Here is a 20,595-nt window from a genome sequence, read left to right on the forward strand (position 1 = left end):
CATGCAACAATCTATATTGACTTGGCCATGTTCTTTGGATGGATGACCCAAAGACCTTCTGTAAACCTTCAGTTAACTGGCCACTGAGTCACAACCTGCTGGGTATCTATATATCTGCTACAAGGACACCTGAAAGTGAAACATGAAGATGATGGACTGACAAGTGGGACCCAGTCACCAACAACCATGATCTTTGAAGGCTGACTGTTTGTTTGGAAGAGGTGAGCAGATTCCAGCATGGACTGTGTGGCAGTGAGATTCCAGCATGAATTTCCTCCAGCAGAATTATCCCTCTCAGTGCTTCATAGCTTTCGACTATTTTCAGTGCTGTATCCATTTATCAAACTGATTTTGTATGATCCTTTCAAATTCAAGGTGTCTCCCCAGACTCTCCTCTTACAATTGTGAACTATTGTCTGGTCATTCATAAGCACTCGGTATAGCCGCCTTCGCTGTCTCCAGACCTATCCTCAGACAGAGACGCATATACTTTTATAGCCTGACCTACAAATTTAGTCTGTATGAGCAGGGTCCAAATGTCTTGTGGCCATCTCATTTGTTTAACTTTTTTTTCAGAAGCACAAAAAAAAGTGTTGGCTTCCTTTTCATCGAATGTTGGAAGAGCTTGTGCATATCTCAACATTTCCCCACAGGTTTCCTGTCGAGAACCACTTTCTTTCTCGTTCAGCTCTGTACCTGCTACCCTTTGTTGCATTTTAATTTTTTTCTCTCTCTCAATGTTGGTTCTGGCTAACCCCTCTTGTATATTTAAATGCATTGCTAGACTTTCAATTTTCTCAGCCTTAGCCATTGTAGATAAGCCATGTCCAATTTTAAGTTTATTAAAAGTGTATTTACTTATTAATGTCATAAGTAGGCTTACATTAACACTGCAATGAAGTTATTATGAAAATCGCTTAGTGGCCACACTCTGGCATCTGTTCGGGTACGCTGAGGGAGAATGTAGCACGGCCAATGCATCTAACCAGCATGCCTTTTGGACTGTGGGAGGAAACCGGAGCACCAGGAGGAAACCCACGCAGACACAGAGAACATGCAGACTCCACACAGTGACCCAAGCCGGGAATTGAACCCAGGCGCTGAGGCAGCAGTGCTAACCATTGTACCACCCCTTTTATTTGCCAACTCCATCAGTTTAGTTTTTGACACTTTAAACTTGCTACGGTTACATTGTTCACTTCCAGGTAAGCTCAAACTACCTCCACAGCCATTGTGCAGCCTTCCTATTTTAAATAGCATGTTCTCACTTGGTTGCATGTGGTCCTCACCCTCATCGAGTTCAAAGTCAAAAATCTCCTACACCCAAGAGATTTTAGCTTTTTCAAATCCCAGACTTGAGCCCCCAATTTTCTGTCACAGACCTGCAGATATTAACTGCAAGGGTGTCTCAAGTTGGAAACACGAGTTTAGTTTGTGGTGATGTATAGTTTTGTCTACAGGAACTGTGTGATAACCAGTGAGAACAGTAACCAGCCCAGTCATAGTATAACATTTATTAAAGACTATTTATTACAGTAAAGAAAAGACAAATATACATGAACAGTCACCTTCCCATATACATACAGTTTATGTAGGAATTACTCTACTGATCCAAAGTACATTTACGAGATCTGAACTCTTATAGGGCTTCCTTCTTCCCAAACAACATCAAATCCAATCGTTCTAAAAGTAAAGGCCAGCTTATAGTTACCACCCTGTATACGATCGAGCAGTTATTCTGGGGAAAATCTCTTTTTGGTTCAGCGAAGATATGGGTTTTAACTGTCTTCACGATGGTAATCTGCACACTTGCTTCTGGTCTGCTAACCAGCCCGGCTTACAGGCTGCGAGCTGTATTCCGTCTCAAGGTACTAGATGGACACTGCCTTCCACAAAAAGGTTGCCAAATATCATTAGAGAGTATGAGCTATAAAGGAGAGACTGGACAAACTAGGGTTGTTTTCTCTGGAGCAGCGGAGGCTGGGGGGAAACCTGATAGAAGTCTATAAAATTATGAGAGGCATAGATAGGGCTGGCAGTCAGAATCCTTTTCCCAGAGTTGAAATGTCTAATACTAGGGGCCATGCACTTAAGGTGAGAGGGGGAAGTTCAGAGGAGATGTGCGGGACAAGTGTTTTACACAGAGTAGTAGGTGTCTGGAACACACTGCCAGGGGTAGTGGTGGAGGCAGATACGATCGGGGCATTCAAGGGGCTTTTAGATAAGCACATGAATATGCAAGTGATAGAGGGATATGGACCAAGGGCAGGCAGATGTTTCCATCTGGCAAATGGACAACTTAGCCAATGGTCAGGAAGATACAGCAGCGGCACACGGCTGCAGTCAAGGGCCCTTGCGGACAAGTCCCTGGCAATTGAGACTTGGGGGGTAATTGGTGATGGTGGGGGTCAACATTCCCACTCCCCTGACCCACAAGGAGTGTGGAAACAGCTCCTGCCTCCCTTTCCTGAGCTTTCTGACTCCCAGAAAACTTGCACAGGAATGGTTAACTTCAACTCCAGGTATCCAAATGCACAGAAACAGCCGTGTCGCCGGGTTAGCCCTCTGATCTCCAAGGAGGTGGGTGGCAGCATGTGCCTGATGTATTGGGAGTCATTCCCTGTATCTTAACCCTTCATGAACTCCACTCTCTCTTGCCTGGGTATCCTGACATGACATCAGTAAACTGCACATTCACTTTGAGTTTCCTGATGTACACAACACACAGCTTGACGCAATCCTGGCCTCAATCTGTCTCAGCAAACAGGAAGGAGCTGTCGCACAGGTTCGCCCTTTAACAAATGCACTCGTACCCAAGAATATGGTCCAAACCTCTTCCTTCACCGCCATCAGTGTTCATCAGCACAAAGACATTTTTAGTTGAATGTACAGGTTAACTCTTGCCGACTCTCGGATTCATTGTGATGTGTGAGTGATATTTGTGCGTTGTCTTGCCTTGCTGTTTCTCACTTTGTGCTAGTGGATGACTGGTGGAGTTTAAAGTACAACCTGACATTTGCTAATGAGTGGATGTGTACAGCCTGGCTGCTGTTAGCTGCTTCGAGTTTTATATCCTGCAGTGATTAACCTGTCCTATCACCTTCTCTCACCTGGAGATGACGCTCTCTCCTTTCAGCCTTTAGTCTCTTTGATGACCCCCCACCCCCCGAGTCCTCAGTAAGATTTCACAGAATGTGACCTGCAAAACAGCGACTAATTTTACAAGAATGTGGAGGAAGCGGTTGGTTTTGACTTCCCAGAGCTATTTGCGATGTTTTAACTGGCTTCTAATTGCAGTTGAGTGTTGCTCTCTTTCCATCTGCTACCTCAGCACAGTGAAAGCAGTAAAATTGTGAGCAACCCAAAAGATTTATCAATCCTTAATAACACCTGGATTTCAGTTAGGACGTCTTGTTGAAGTTGTACAAGACATTGGTAAGGCCGTACTTGGAATACTGTGAACAGTTCTGGTCACCCTATTATAGAAAGGATATTATTAAACTGGAAAGAGTGCAGAAAAGATTTACTTCTGGGACTTGATGGTTTGAGTTATGAGAGGCTGGATAGACTGGGACTTTTTTTTCCTGGCGTAGAAGGCTGAGGGGTGATCTTATAGAGGTCTATAAAATAATGAGGGGCACAGATCAGCTAGATAGTCAATATCTTTGCCCAAAGGAGTCTAAAACTAGAGGGCATAGGTTTAAGGGGAGAGATACAAAAGGGTCCAGAGGGACACTTTTTTCGCACAGAGGGTGGTGAATGTCTGGAACAAGCTGCTAGAGATGGGTACAATTTTGTTTTTTAAAAAGCATTTAGACAGTTACATAGGTAAGATGGGTAAAGAGGGATATGGGCCAAATGCAGGCAATTGGGATTAGCTTAGGGGTTTAAAAAAAAGGACGGCATGGACAAGTTGGGCTGAAGGGCCTGTTTCCATGCTGTAAACATCTGACTCTGACTCTACATCATTGTTTGCCTTTGAAGAGATTGTCTTTGTCAACCCATTGGGAGCATCATATGAGGGGGGGGGGGGGGGGGCTGTGATTCATTCACATTTGGTTGTGGGCCAGAAATGGATGGAGGAGCAGGAATGCCAGCGATTGGGGGGTGCTGGCTCTGACTGTTTGGGGGGGGGGGGGGGGGGGGGTAGAATGGAGGGGCTGACGATGGGGGCATTTGGGGAAGGAGGTTAGAGAATGCCAACTCTAATGGGAGGGGAGCCTCTGATACCTCTGTGGGGAGGAGTTTACCCAGGTTCTGATCAGGGTGCCCTTTAAAGATGGCGCCCTGATCTCTGTGCAGTTGAGTTTTGTTGGTCTGTTTAGGCCTCAACCCCATGACAGTGTGAAACTTGCCCCTCTTTTTTATGGCAGAGTGTCTTAAGATCTGGAGAGAAATCTGACTGGTTTCTCTGGAGAGAAACATGCCGGTTTCTTGCTGGAAACAACACTGTGCCATTTTTTGCTAAGATTCCCAACATTAACATATGTATGTCTTCCTTGAATGTTACCATTGTCTACCTCAAAGTATTTCCTTTTAGTAGGATCATGTATTTTGTTTTAGGCTGTCTATAACTGCTAACCTTGTTGCATCCTGTGGAATACCTTTTGAAATGCTCGTGGCTTCTAACCTGCTGGCACATTCATGACAGTGGTGCCTATGCATCTTCATAATGTGATTGTGAACTATTAGACCAATACCACGTTTCCCTTAAATGGCAAACTGCATGCCTTTAAAGTTGCTGCCTTACCAGGTTTTGTGTTTTGCCCAGTAACTGAACTATGTCATCAGCCCATTCAAATAAAAGGATAGATTCTGAATACAGAATCTGCTATGGCCTAGCCTATATGCAGCAAAATGAAACTCATTTTGGATTATAATATGTGAGCTAATACAATTGCTAAAATGCCAGTAGGAATGCTCTTCAGGGAAGCACGTTTAGTTAGGATAACTGATCTCTATGAAATAATACAGCTTATCCATCTAAATTTGATGAATTCAGTAAGCTTTGATAAATATGGAATTGAAAGTCAAGTATATTTTAGTGAGACTTTTTCTTGCAAATTTCCCATTATAATCTTAGGCACCTGTTCATTCTCCCTCAGTTTGCAGGGTTGCTTAACTGATAGGAAGGGTTACATTTGTTGTTTCTACAGTGCTCCAATGACGAATGAGAAGAAACAGGAAACTTTGGAAGAAAAGGTCCAGTTATATTTAATATTTAGTTATGAGGATTCATCTTTATAGAGGTAGTCAATTATAAAAGGATTAATGAAGAATGCATCACTACCAGAAAGGTGAAGGACCCTTGCTGCCTGTCTAATTACCTATGCCCTCAGCATTGAGATGATTCTTTTTTTAAAAGGAAACATTACCAACCTTTCCTGGAACACAGTCTGTCTTGTCCATTGGAAAAAAAATAGCAGAGCAGAAGTCTGAATTATACCAGCTGCTAAGTCTTTTTTTTAACATTTAGGGATTTTTCAGGGAGAGGTGACATTGCATTCTTAATCTTCTAGAATCTAGTGGTTGGAAAGTTAGTACTTTTTGCAATGCACTTGCCAGTCTATTTTATTAAATCTCCATCTCAGGAAGATTCTCAGTGAAAGATAGACAGACAAAGTGATTCATGGAGTTATTGAAAATATGCTGAAGGGGATTAACTATATCCACAAAGCTGTACATCCTTTCTGTCAATGATACCACATATGTGAATTGAAGCAGTACTGTATACACTGCCAAATGGTGTTTTGCTAAAGGCAAGTGACATAGAGGAGAACTATATTCATCTAATTTTGTCACATAATCAGAGAGACCTTCACGATTACTTTCAACATTTCCTGAGGTTATTTTTCATCTTCAGTGTTTCCTGCACAGAGCTTCAAACATCAGAAGTGCATGTTCGAAATTTAGCATGACATGATTTTCAGTCCATTAATTTGATACGTAAGTAGTGAATCATGCTTCAATTGAATTCCTGTAGTCACTTGCCGAAGTGGTGATGTTTTTCTGAACCTTGTCCTGCTCTCACCCAACATAGTCTATGCACTTTCAGTAGCGGTCACTGGATAGTCATCTGTGACATAACTGCTGGATGATTCTTTTTCTCCCTACCCTGGGGACGTTGTGGTTAATTGTGCTCAGTTAACAGCGAGCAGCAAGAGGATATGCCTCAACTTCTATTCAGCCTAGATTTTACAAGTGTAACACAATTAGTATTGCACTTATCTGGTGCGGGGATACAAAACAGTTGGGTGGGTTTCGGGGAAACTGCCAAATTTCTTTCCATTTCCATGTTTTCTCGTATTCGTGAAAACACACACACGGAAGCAGGTCTGTGTAACAGTCAGGTGGGAAGTACAAAATGGGTCAGCCTAAGAGCTTAAATGAGATTTCAAGAGTGCACCAATGAAATTAGGGAAGGTTATGGTATTTAGACATGATTCCCACAAAACCCACCAATAGAGGATGCTACCCATCAGAGGCACAAGCAATCTAGGTGAAGGTCCATGAGCAAGTCATTGCAATATGGAACATCTTGCTTCCACCAGGAAAAGTGCCATAATAAACGTCTGCACTTAAAAGGCATGACACCTTGGTAAATACCTTGCACTTTCAGAAATACAATATACAAACATATATTACCTTTATTGCACTGATGCTTCACACTATACGGCATGGAGGGCTCATTTGCAGGTGTCATGCGCTTTACGTAATAAGTGCAAACCGTTATACAATTATTTGCACTTTTCTCAATAGAAGCAAGATGTTTGCAGAGGGGCAAAGTACTAGTTTTCACATCACAGTTCGTAGGTCAATTCTGAGTACTTTTAGCAAAGTCACCATCAGTTTCTCAGTCATCCAATATTTCTTCTCCTTTCACTTGTGCAGGAACTTTAGAATATTATCTTGCATCAATACACCAAATGAAAATAAGATCTTTCAGGAATCTTTTCAGCTATTATTGCCCCTTGAAATCCAAGGATGGGCACCAGTAATTCCAGGATTTTGCTCTTGAGTCAGGCTTCTTAAAGGTATGATTTTGATGAAATATTCTTTTCTCCTTCATCTATTAATAGAACATAGAACAGTACAGCACAGAACAGGCCCTTCGGCCCACGATGTTGTGCCGAGCTTTATCTGAAACCGAGATCAAGCTATCCCACTCCCTATCATCCTGGTGTGCTCCATGTGCCTATCCAATAACCGCTTAAATGTTCCTAGTGTGTCTGACTCCACTATCACTGTAGGCAGTCCATTCCACACCCCAACCACTCTCTGCGTAAAGAACCTACCTCTGATCTCCCACCACGAACCCTATAGTTATGCCCCCTTGTAATAGCTCCATCCACCCGAGGAAATAGTCTTTGAACGTTCACTCTATCTATCCCCTTCATCATTTTATAAACCTCTATTAAGTCTCCCCTCAGCCTCCTCCGCTCCAGAGAGAACAGCCCTAGCTCCCTCAACCTTTCCTCATAAGATCTACCCTCCAAACCAGGCAGCATCCTGGTAAATCTCCTCTGCACTCTTTCCAGCGCTTCCACATCCTTCTTATAGTGAGGTGACCAGAACTGCACACAATATTCCAAATGTGGTCTCACCAAGGTCCTGTACAGTTGCAGCATCACCCCACGGCTCTTAAACTCCAACCCCCTGTTAATAAAACCTTTTTTGTCCTCAATGGTACATAGCTTAATTATAATTGGTGTTGACTTTGAAGTTATAGTGATGGGTGTTCTTCAGGGGATTCTAAAAGTGCTGTGCAACTGAGGTGAGGAAGAGAAGTTTGCAAAAGGCCAAAAAGACAGGTTCATTGAGATTTTGGGTGATTTGACCAAATCTGTAACTATTCTCTTGTCTGCATTTAAAAACACTCCACACACCTACCTGCCCATGTCAGATGAGATCTGTGTTTCATCATTCTTGGTCCACAACATAGGCTTGTGATACATTTAACAATAATCTGGAGAAAATATCTGGGTTAGGAGTGGCTATTGAAGCCTACTGGCAAATGCACAGAGAAGCCACAATCGAAGAGCAAAACCTCAAAGACGTGCTTGAGGGAATGGGGCAGCACTCCTGCTCCTGGAGGTCACACAGTGCAGAAAAGAACCACCCTTTCATTGCCAGGTCTCCTGACCCAAGAACCCATATGAAAGCATCACAGTTGCCTTTCAGATGTGCTGAATGATGTTCCTCTGGTTAGATGCTACACAAAAAACTTTGGGGTTGCTACAAAAAGTCCTGTTGTCCATACTGTGCACTCGAACAAATTAAAATCAGAAAGTACTGGAAAAACTCAGCAGGTCCAGTAACGTCTGAGAAAGAAACAGTGGTGGGGTTGGCGGAGGAGGGGGAGAATCTGGGTTGGTGGGGGGTTAGAGTGGGAAATACCATAAACTAGTACAAAAACTATACATTCATATAGATTTGTATGACTTGTTTCGCACTGCAGTATTACGGCAGGTAATAAATCAGAAGCACTTTGCGTCAGGCAATTGCATTTCCTCAGCTAAATCTGAGTTCAGTACAGCTGTCATTTAACCCTTTTAGTGCAAATTCCTTGTTAGCAGTTGTATTTTATTGGAATGTGTCATTCCAATTGGTCATATAAGTTAATGGAAGCAAAATGATAAATTTTATCTGTATTCATACTGCATATTTACTGCTCTTAATTCTGGGCCAGAGTTTTCCAGCTGTTCCCTGCTGCGGGTTTCCCGATGGTGAGGGGTGAATGGTGAATTCAGTGGGAAACCCCATTGACCAGGGCGGGACCAAAAGATCCTGCTGCTGGACAATGGTGTATCACCTCCGCTGCTGCGAAACAAGTGGTAGGGTGCACGGAAAATCCTGATCCTTTATTGCATTAAAAGAACACAGAGAACAAAGCCAATGTACTTCTGCATCTTCAACATAATGAAATGTAGAATTCAACAAATAAATAATTGGAAAATGGAACTGATAACATGTAGATCTTGCATTCAGTTCAAAGGATTTGAGAAGATAATCTGTTTTGCAATATCCTCAAACCAAAGACCTGTTCTCAGTTGAATGCTAATTGTGAAAAATCCACTTTTGGATGTAGGACATCTGTAATAGATGTCCCCCACTGCACCCCACGTTTCTAATGTAACTGCTAAGTATGGTATCAAATACTGTATTTTAACCACAAATTTAGCCAGTTATTGGAGGCCAAATTCCATTAGGTTTGGATAACTCTGCTATTTTGTGATATTTGAAGTTTGTTATGGTGACTAATGCCATATGTTACAACCCAATCAGAAATTACCAACTCATTTAAGATATAAATCTTAGGTACAATATACACACAAATGATTTCTATCAATGAAAATTATGACAAAAATAGAACAAATATATTAATGAAAAATTGTTTGCAAGTTTATGTGGAAAAGCAAAACACATGACTTTTTAATTTTGAACATAATTCCTGAAAAGATGAGATCAAAATTGTGGAAAACAAATGACTTATTCCAAGGTTAAAATTATGAACATAATTAAAATTTTGTGAAGCAAAGATTAAGGGTGGAATTTTCCCCAAATTGCACAGAGTGCTGGAGCAGGCACGAAAAGATGTGTGAAATTAGATGGATTCACAGCTGCCTATACTACCGTGATCAAACAGCACTCTGTGCAATTTCAAAGATGTGGAGTTGCCGGCGTTGGACTGGGGTGGGCACAGAAAGAAGTCGCTCAACACCAGGATAAAGTCCAACAGGTTTATTTGGTAGCACGAGCTTTCGGAGCACTGCTCCTTCATCTGGTGAGTGCAGAATTTGTTTCACAAACAGGATATGTATGGACACAAACTCAATTGCAAGATAATGGTTGGAATGTGAGTCTTAACAGTTGGTAATCAAGTCTTTACAGGTGCAGACAATGTGAGTGGAGAGAAGGTTAAGCCCAGGTTAAAAAGATGTGAATTATCTCAAGCCAGGACAGTTAGTGAGATTTTACAAGCCCAGGCAAGTCATGGGGGTTACAGATAGTGTGACATGACCCCAAGATCCTGGTTGAAGCCATCCTCATGTGTGCGGCTATCAGTTTCTGCTCGGCAACTCTGCATTGTCGTGTGTCTTGAACGCCGCCTTGGAGAACACTTGCCTGAAGATCAGAGGCTGAATGCCCTTGATTGCTGAAGTGTTCCCCGACAGGAAGGGAACACTCCTGCCTGGTGATTGCTGAGTGGTGTCCATTCATCCGTTGTCATAGTGTCTGCATGGTCTCGCCAATGTACCATGCCTGCAGCGTATCAGATAGACAATGTTGGCTGAGTTGCAAGAGTATGTACCGTGTACCTGATGGATGGTGTTCTCACATGAGATGATGGCATCCGTGTCGATGATCCGGCACGTCTTGCAGAAGTTGCTGTGGCAGGGTTGTGTGGTGTCGTGGTCACTGTTCTCCTGAAGGCTGGGTAGTTTGCTGCGTACAATGGTCTGTTTGAGGTTGTGCGGTTGTTTGAAGGCAAGTTGTGGGGATGGCTTGGCGAGATGTTGATGACGTGTTGAAGGCTCCGGAAAAGATGTCGTGCCTTCTCCGCTCTGAGGAAGTACTGCATGACGAAGGGTACTCTGTCCGCCATGTCCCGTGTTTGTCTTCTGAGGAGGTCGGTGTGGTTTTTCGCTGTGGTGCGTCGGAACTGTTGATCGATTAGTAAGCGCCATATCCTGTTCTTACGAGGGCGTATTTCAGTCTCTGTATGTGTCTGTTGCGATCCTCCTCATCTGAGCAGATCCTGTGTGTACTGAGGGCTTATCCATAGGGGATGGCTTCTTTAACGTGTTGAGTGTAGAAGCTGGAGAAGTGGAGCATCGTGAGGTTATCTGTGGGCTTGCGGTACAATTTCAAAGTGCTGATAAGGATCACACACACAGCTGGGAGGGCAGGGCCTCAACTTGTTGGCAAAGGTGGGATTTTGACATCAGGGTGACCTTTTTAAAGGGTGCCCCAAACTCAAGGTGAAGTGAAAGGCCCTCCATAGACATCGGGACCAATGACCACCCCCCCACGCCCCCAAAATGAATATCAAGAACCTTGGGAGACATAGGGAACACCCCCAACCGGGGCAACCCCCCCCCCCCCCCCCCACACACAGGCATCAGGGGGCCCTACCCACCGGCATCGAGGCACTCCCTCTGTCTCCGCCATCCCCACCTCCAGTGCAGGCACAATCCACGCCCCCCCCTCCCCAAACACACATACACATGGGACACCCCCTCTAAAGGGGGCAAAACGAGCCCACCCCTACTGCTAGAGTTCCAGGGGACAGTGCCAGGACACTGGTCTGTCGTGTCCCTCACCACCTGGAGGCTGTACTTATCCCCACACCCCTAGCGTGGTCATCACAATTGGTTTTTGTCTTTGAAAACCAGTAGTGATTCCCACTAGGGTGACATTATGCCGACAGGGCGGAGCATCTCATGATCACAGAGGCAACGACGTTAAGATGTATAATGAGATTTAAATCCATTTAACGTCAAGAAAATCAGGTTCAGATCCTTTCTGGGCGTGAACCTGATTATGTCATCAGTGGAGGGATAGGGAAGATCTCAAACTGAGATCTCGCTGCCGCAAATCCTGTTACGGCCATAGCGGGATTTGTATCCACGGCGAATGGGCCCAGAGAATCGCGCCCTAAGTGTAAAATCAATTTATAAAGACTATTACTGAAATGAAAGCAACATTTGAAATAATTATTAAAACTAATATTTTCGGACAACAGTAATTAATGTTACTTCAATACAGATAGCTTTCCAACATAGTTGCATGATACAAGAGGGTATCTGGTTGACACAGGTAGGTTACCCAATCCCTTTAGGAAAAGCCCAATGCATTTCAAGGGTCTGCTCTGCTTAAGATCCTTCATATGAACTGCACATCCTGCATGGGCCTCCTGCTGTCAGCTGTCTCTGCATCAGTGCCATTTCAAGGAGCAATCCTGCTTGGGGGGCCGGGAAGGTCAGAGGGCTACTCGTGCTTCTCCTGGCTCCAGAGAAATAATTCTAACACTTATTCTGTTACAGTACCACTAGAGTTTATTGAACAGGGTCTCCATTGTACATACTCTGCCCAGCAGGCTGTTAAAATTATATCAATGCATGTCCTAGGATCCTGATTTGCATAGAGTAATGAGGATACTGCAGCTTAAAATATATATATGCAAATATATTTTCAAGATGAAACACATGTATGTATTCAAGATGAAGCAGTGTTATAAAAAAGAACCATTCTGCCCAAATGACCATAGAAAACATAATATACGTTTTGAATTTCAAACAGAATAGTAACAAATTTTTTGCATGAAAGTAATTGCAATGTTTCAGCAATACATCTATAAAATTAACAGCTTTGCATCAAGTATGAATCTTCCACATTATCGCTTTCAAAGTGTGGTTTCAGTGCATCCTAGGTATAAGGTTACAGCAACACATCTGTAAGGTAAAAACGAGTAAGTGGTTAAAATTAAGTTTTTTTTCTATTGTCATCAAATAAATATCTGACAAAGTGGGTGAATCAGAATGAGTTTGATTCAGTGGATAGGTATAAAATAAACACAAAGGTGAGCAATCAAAATTCTTTGATTTTTTTTTCCCAACTAAAAATCCTTCACTAACAATTGACAGAAAAGGACCACCAAATCACTAAAACACACGGTTGAATTTGATTTTAAGATGTTAATTATTTGGAAATGAAAGATAACCCTAGCTTCTTTTATCCACCACAAACGCTATAGTTAATCATCCCTGCTTCCTCATTCCGCACTTGCCTCCAAGAAAAACCATTAGGGGTCATGGATTTTTTTTGCTTCTTTGAGGCCATCCATCCAATTAGTTCTGCTGCACTTCATAGTTGATCCACTAAGCCCATGTCCCTACCCACCCAGCCCTCTTCCAAACTCATCGAGTCCAGGATACTGCAGTCTAGAAATCAATTTGAAAAAGTTGCTTTAAGCTTCAGTTCTTGAGATGGACTTCATTTCCTGTGTTTTGCTAATTGTGCAGAGTCCATATCAAACATTGAAGGCTTATTTAGCTCCAGAACAACACATTTGGCTTTTACTTGGAACTGGCGATTTCCTATTAACACTTCTTTATGCAAGGAGCAATAGAAATTTTGAGCTATCTTCCACAAACAACAATTGATGCTGCATCACGTTACCTTTAAAACCGATATTGATGGTTTGATAGATTTTTGTTAGCCAGCAATATTAAGGGATATGGTACAGAGCCTGGTATATGGAATTAGGTCCATGATCTCACTGAATGATAATCTCATTAAATGATGAAACCGGCTCTAATGGCTCGATGACCAACTCCTGTTCCTATAGAGTCCCTATAGGGCATGAGGAGGCCATTTGACCCATCGGGTCTGCACCGACCACAATCCCGTCCAGGCCCTATCTCCATAACCTGATGCATTTACCCAAGCTAGTCCCCTGACACTAAGGGGCAACTTAGCATGGCCAATCCACCTAACCAGCACATCTTTGGACTGTGGAGGAAACCGGAGCACCCGAAAGAAACCCACACAAACAAGGGGAGAATGTGCAAACTCCACACAGACAGTGACCCAAGCCGGGAATCGAACCCAGGTCCCTGGAGCTGTGAGGCAGCAGTGCGAACCACTGTGCCACAAATGACTGATAGCAAAACAGAGCCTTCTATTATCCGCTGCAGGTTTCATTATCCTCTCTCCCCATATAATAATAAAAGGGGTCAACGGCGGGTGAAACTATTACTGGGAGAACAATGAAGATAATTGAATTTCCCATCATCTTCAAAAACACCATGTAAATCAACCTGTGAAGATTCACAGAATTACCATGTACCTAATTATTTTCAAGGGCTGCTTATATTCAAAGTATAATAATTTTAAGAATTTATTTTCAGGAAAAGTTTTAGATATTGATTTTTAGTAACATCAGAGGACACTGTTGTCCCTTTGGCATTGTCCGCACATATGCTCCATAAAGCTAATCACATGATAATGCAGTGTCAATGTATTTAAATTTAGTGTGGTAATGATGTACTGGAGCATACAAGGATCAAGGAGACGGCAAGTTTTAAATGAAGTCCAGGGGGCAACAGAGAAAGTTATCGATTCCTTGGCCCAGATTTTTGCAAAGTTTGACATCCAAGATCTATCCACTATTTTTACATATGTGGATTCCTAAGTCCTGCCTCCATTTCCAACAAATGCATTTTTTTCCATCATTCTTTCACAAAATGTGGGTGTCACTAGCCACACAAAGTCTCCTAAAACTATGACCCAATATCTATTGACATGTTATTTCTTTGAGTTTGAATCTATACCAGATCCAGGAAAATCCAATAAAGACTTCTTTGTAAAAGCTATAAACAGAAAATGGGCTGGATTTTGGCAGTCACGGTTGGTAGTTCAAGTTGGGAAATTTCTTGATTTTTGCTTAGCGGTGCAGATCCGGAGGGGAGGGGGGGGTGGGGGGGGGGGGGGAGACAGGTGTGGGATGGGGTTGCAGCTGCTGACCCAGTAAGCAGAACATAGGTGGCCACAGGAATAGGTAAATGCTGAGATAGATTGGTGAGCAGGCCCTCTAGCCTTCATCTCTCACCTCACCCCACCCAGGTCCATTGCTTCTTACACCCTCATACTAATTCATGGCCTTCTGCACCCCCTTGCCAACTTAATGCCTGCTCATTACCTTCTGCACCCCCTTGCCAACTCACTGTCTGCTGATGACCTCACCCATCCCCATTAGCGCTTTACACCGTGTATGTCAACTCTTGCCTTGGTGTCTCATGCTCGGTCGCTCATACTTTCTATGCCAACTGTCTAGCTGGTCACCCAGTATCCACCATCAGTTGACCTCTGGAAAAATAAATGTTCAAAAATTTAATACAAAGCTCACTCCTACATAATATTGAAAAAATCACATTAGCATTTAAATCTTAAGTGGTTAACCTATTACAAAAACAAACTTGTGTTTGGACCCCACAAAGACAGCTAATCCTTTAATAGCCTCTTTAAATTGTAAATTAAACTATGAACTTTGATCTCCCTCCTGAGAACATTTGAAACGCAGCCAAGCATTCATAAGAATATAATGATAGCTCTTAGGGAAATGTGAACAATAAACTTTATTGAAACCGCATGACCATATGTTGCATTTTTTAAAAACTTGCAACAGAGGATGTTTTCAATTCTGTGACAGCTTCAGTCTTTTTTTGAGTTTAAAGAGTAGGGGACTTAAATAACTTCAGTTCATTATAGAAAAACATCTGCGCCATCAATTTATGACACTCATTGCGATTTGATTTAATTTATTATCACATGTATTAGTATTCAGTGAAAAGCACTGTTTCTTGCATGCTATACAGACTATATAGAGAAGGAAAGAAGAGAGTATAAAATGTAGTGTTACAGTCTTAATAGCTAGGGTGTAGAGAAAGATCAACTGAATGTAGGTCCATTCAAAAATCTGATGGCAGCAGGGAAGAAACTGTTCTTGAGTCAGTTGCTATGTGTCCTCAGACTTTAGTATCTATTTCCTGACGGAAAGAGTACATCCGGGATGCATGGGGTCCTTTTCTGAGGCAGCGGGAAGTGTAGACAGTGCCAATGGGTGGGAGGCTGGTTTGAGTGATGGACTGAGCATCATTCATGACTCTTTGTAGTTTCTTGCGGTCTTGGGCAGAGCAGGAGCCATACCAAGCTGTGATACAACCAGAAAGAATGCTTTCTATGGTGCATCTGTAAAAGTTGGTGAGAGTCTTAGCAGACATGCCAAATTTCCTTAGTCTTCTGAGAAAGTAGAGGCATTGGTGGCTTTCTTAACTGTAGTATTGGCATGGAGGGACCAAGACAGGTTGTTGGTGATCTGGACCATTTCTACTTCAACCCCATTGATGTAGATAGGCACATGTCCTCCAGTAGGCTTCCTGAAGTCGATGATTATCTCCTTCGTTTTGTTGACATTGAGGGAGAGATCGTCACCGCACCAGATTCTCTATCTCATTCCTGTACTCTGTCTCGTCATTGTTTGAGATCTGACCCACTATGATAGTGTCATCAGAAAACTTGAAAATCGAGTTGGAGGGGAATTTGGCCATCCAGTCATAGGTGTGTAAGGAGTATAGTAAGGGGCTAAGGAAGCAGCCTTGTGTGGAGCACCGGTGTAGAGGATGATCGTGGAGGTGGTGTTGTTGTTTATCCTTTCTGATTGTGATCTGTGGGTTAGGAAGTTCAGGCTGTGGGTTAAGGCCACTGCAACAGCCAAAATGGACTGTGTTTGAACTCAGCCTCTCCCCCTTTCCCCTACTTGCAAAAGTATGGTTGACTCTTAACTGCCCTCAGTTCAAGAACAATCACGAATGGGCTACAAATATTGGCCTTGCTAGTGATGTCCACATTTTGTGGAAGAATGAAGAAAAAATGGATTTGTCAGAAATGGGGGCAGAACTTTGACATCCGGGCCCTGACCACCATTTTTAAATGTCTGTGGATTCCTAACATTGCTAAAAATCTGGCCCCAGTAGTCAATAACAGTCTCTTTTCCCCCCTGGACTTCAGTCATTTAAAAGTTGGAATGACAAGGAGAAGCTTTTTGTGTGCTCATTAATTACAGAATAGAATGGAAAGCAGTTTAACTATAGAACAGCTTACTAGCCCAATCCTATAATTCAACTTAATTGTGTCACTTTGCATCTTGGTGAAATTAGAGTGCAGAGTGTCATGGTAATTTCAATAACCTGGGCTGTTGGTCCATAACACATATTTCTAATCTGCTAAGGGGTCGGAGAGGTGCCAATGTCTGTCTACCACACACTTTCACAGTTTTTGATTAGTCAGACTGACTTGTTAGGCGCAATATAGGAGATGGCACTTTCAAAGATCTGACCCACGTTGAGGCCCCAAACAGTAGAATTTTTAAGTGTTATAATTGACTTGGCCAAACATATTCTGTTCAATTTCTCCCTCCTTCCTCCAAAAATCTTTCCTAAAGATTCTGACCATGTAGGGACATACAAAACTGGGCAGAAAAGGAGCACTCGGTCCATCTAGCCTGCCTCACACCATGGTGGCTGGAACAACATGACTTAAATAATTCCATCCTATCCTTTTTCCTCATTCCCACTATCATGCAATTTCAGTGGAGAGGGAAAACAAAATGAAGACATATACAGCAGTACAATAGGTACGAACAAGTATTCCTCCATTATTTTAACACTAATACATTGCAAAAAGTCATATCTTTCAAAATCTCCAATTTTGAAAGTGAATTTGGTGATGGGGAAAATTACAGTTATAATACAGAAAAATTTAATGCAGTTGAATACCTATTTTGAGGGTTGCACCTCAATGTATGGAAAGAAAATGATTTAAAATATGTCTGACAATGTTGAATAAGGGAATAATATTGAGAAACTCCTTCTAGGGACTCAGTTGCATATTATAAGGCATAACAAACAGCTAGAATGCTATATTAAATGTAGCCGCAGGGAATTCTCCACTGCAAAATGTCTAATGTATCTAATCGTAATACACCTTGCTATTCCAAGCCAATTACGAATGAGAATATGTTCATGTAATTGGTGTGAAAACTACTGGTATTCCTCGGGGATTTCATATCACAAATGTTTTAAACAACCAGAGGAAAAGGAATGTCAAATGTCTGTAATATCATAACTTTCGTGTATGATGCAATTTCTATGTATTCTGACCTGTCAAAAGGTGAAGCTATGAAACCCGAAATACTTTTTCAGATAAGACTTTCGTACATCTGGTGGGAATTTCCTGTTAAATGTGAACAGAACAATTATGCTGTAATGTACTTTTTAAACAACACCATGTCTGTCAAAATCAGGGCCTCTTGAAGAAAACAAATCACAATGAAATCTCAAATATAATCATAGAATCCCTACAGTGCAGGAGGCCATTCAGCCCATTAAGCCTGCACTGACAATAACCCCAAGTATTTACCCTGCTAGTCCCCATGATATTAAGAGGCAATTTAGCATAGCCAATCAACCTAACCTGCACATCTTTGAACCGAGGGAGGAAACCAGAGCAACTGGAGGAAACTCACGCAGACACAGGGAGAATGTGCAACCTGCACACAGTCACTCAAGACTGGAATTGAACCCAGGTCTCTGGCGCTGAGAGACAGCAGTGCTAACCACTGGGCCACCATGCCAGCTTATGTAGAAGGGATTCTGTAAAATGAGTCTCGCACCTGTGAGATTCCTTCAGAAAATCTGCATATCCTCTTCTCTTCAAGCCCTTATCTCATTTTTGAATAGAATGCTGCACCTCAAAGTTTAATGTTTTTTTTCAAGTTTGCTGAATATACTTATTGTGTCACTGAAATAATGCCCAAAAAGATATCCAGCTGAACAACAGTAAATGGCATTGCTTTTCTGATTATATTCTGTTATCAACGTTCGACCTTATGACATTAAATCTAAAACATGAAACTTATGTTCATCATTTTATTACCTTGTGTACACAACCTGAGAATGAAAGATACATTTTACAAAGTTGCAACCTTGTGGTGGAGCTTCATGCACAGGGGGCATGGGCCAGGAATTCAGACATACCTAGCAGTCTCTTAAAAGATTTTCCAGCAACAATGAATAATTTGGACTGCATTTCATGCACAAATTTCCTGCATGTGTTCTCATTGCAAAATGTTATGTACTAGAACACAGACTTGTAAAATGTTGCCTTTATTGCCAATGAAAGCTTTCTGATTAGCAACTAATAATTTGGAGAACCAACAGTAATTTTACAAACTTGGTTAAGGCTGACTCATCAAGCTTTTTTCAGGTTTGCAATGACATAGAAACTATAGAGCAGCTACCAAAGGTCTGGAAGGTGAATTTAAGAATCATACAGCAGAGGAGACCATTTAGTCAATTGTGCCACTGTTGGTTTTAAGAGCTTTCCAATTACTCCCAATTCCCTGCTCTTTCCCACAGGCCTGGAAAGTGTTTGCTTTTCACATATATATCCAATTTCCATTCGGAAGTTCTTACTGCATTTTTTGCCATCACTCTTTCAGGCAGTGCATTCCAGAGCAGAACTAGTTACTGTGTAAGAACACAAGTTCGAGAATCAGGCACAGAGCAACAACCTCTTTTTTGATTGGCTCACCCAAGGGGAAAAAGCCAGTTGCTAAAAGCATTAACCTTCAAAGAGCATTCCCTTGGCTTCAAGCTGTTAATGAGACTGTTGATTTTAATGCAATGCTTATTGCAGTTGATACAAGATGTGTTTTTAATGTTCTTTCCTGGAGTTTATATAGAAGGCTTTGATCATATCTTATGGTTTCCCACTGAGCATAGAAACAATATTAAATGAATCACTATTTTGATGATAGTAATAAACAAGATGTACAGGGTTCATATCATAAATTGGTCAAAGATACTCCAATATTTAGAAACAAGGGTGGTTACTTTGAGTGGGCACTGTTGTAGTGGTGGGGGAGGGAAACATGAGCGAAGACTATTGCTTACTCTTTTTAATTAACTAAAAATTGAGAGAACTGGCAGCGCTAAACATAAATGGCTTTGGTTTATATTAGAGATCTAAATAACAGACCCCAGAAATTAGATTTTAAGGCTAATAAACTTATTCTGGGCAGAATAGGATTGGCTTAATTAATGGTCACACATTCAATTAAAACCATAAGCCCAGAAACAGCTTTTGTAAAATCACAAAACTGTAACACAGGACAACATTGATCACGTTGCAACTGATTTCTTCAATTGACAATTTAATCTAATTTCCACATATTTTATTTAAAATGTAGACTTAGATGCAACATTATCGGTTCCCTGTTGTTGCAGTATAAAACTGGAAGCAAAAAAGGCGAGAGTTTCTACACCAGCAGAAACTGACCATTGTGCAACCTAATGCCAATTTTTCTTTACTCTTTCATGGGATGAGGTGTCACTGTCTGGATCAGCATTTGTTGCCTATCCCTATTTGCCCTTTAACTGAGGCCATTCCAGAGGGCATTTAAGAGTCGATCACATTGCTGTGGATCTCAAGTCACATGTAGACCAGATCATGTAAAGATGGCAGATTTCCTTCCCTAAAGGACAGTGAACCAGATGGGTCTTTACAGCAATCAACAATGGTTTCATGGTCATCATTAGACTTTTAATTCCAGATTTTTGTTGAATTCAAATTTCACCGGATCCCCAGAGTGTTGCCTTGGGTCTCTGGCTTTAGTCCAGTGACAATACCACTGCACCACCACCTCCCTTCTGGTAAGGAATGATGGCTGAGGAAGCTTCCATATACAATGTAGAAGAGGGTGTTGACTCTGCATGTTATTTTCTTTTATATGAAAGGAGTATCCAGCAATCCTGGTGATTGAGTATGTTGGAGGCACTGAGAAGAAAAGAACAAAACATTAAGGAAAATATGTTTCAGCCATTCTGCAGCAGTTTCTCACGTTTTTTTACTGCTAATCAGATTTTCAGGAGGATTGAAGCAACAGTTGTTTTTTTTCAGAAAGTTATCTCGAAAGGCTTCCCCAATGATCCTATCTGATCAGATTTAAAGAGGACATATTAAGATCTCATA

Source organism: Mustelus asterias, chromosome 5, assembly GCF_964213995.1.
Source record: "Mustelus asterias chromosome 5, sMusAst1.hap1.1, whole genome shotgun sequence".
Classification (NCBI taxonomy): Eukaryota; Metazoa; Chordata; class Chondrichthyes; order Carcharhiniformes; family Triakidae; genus Mustelus; species Mustelus asterias.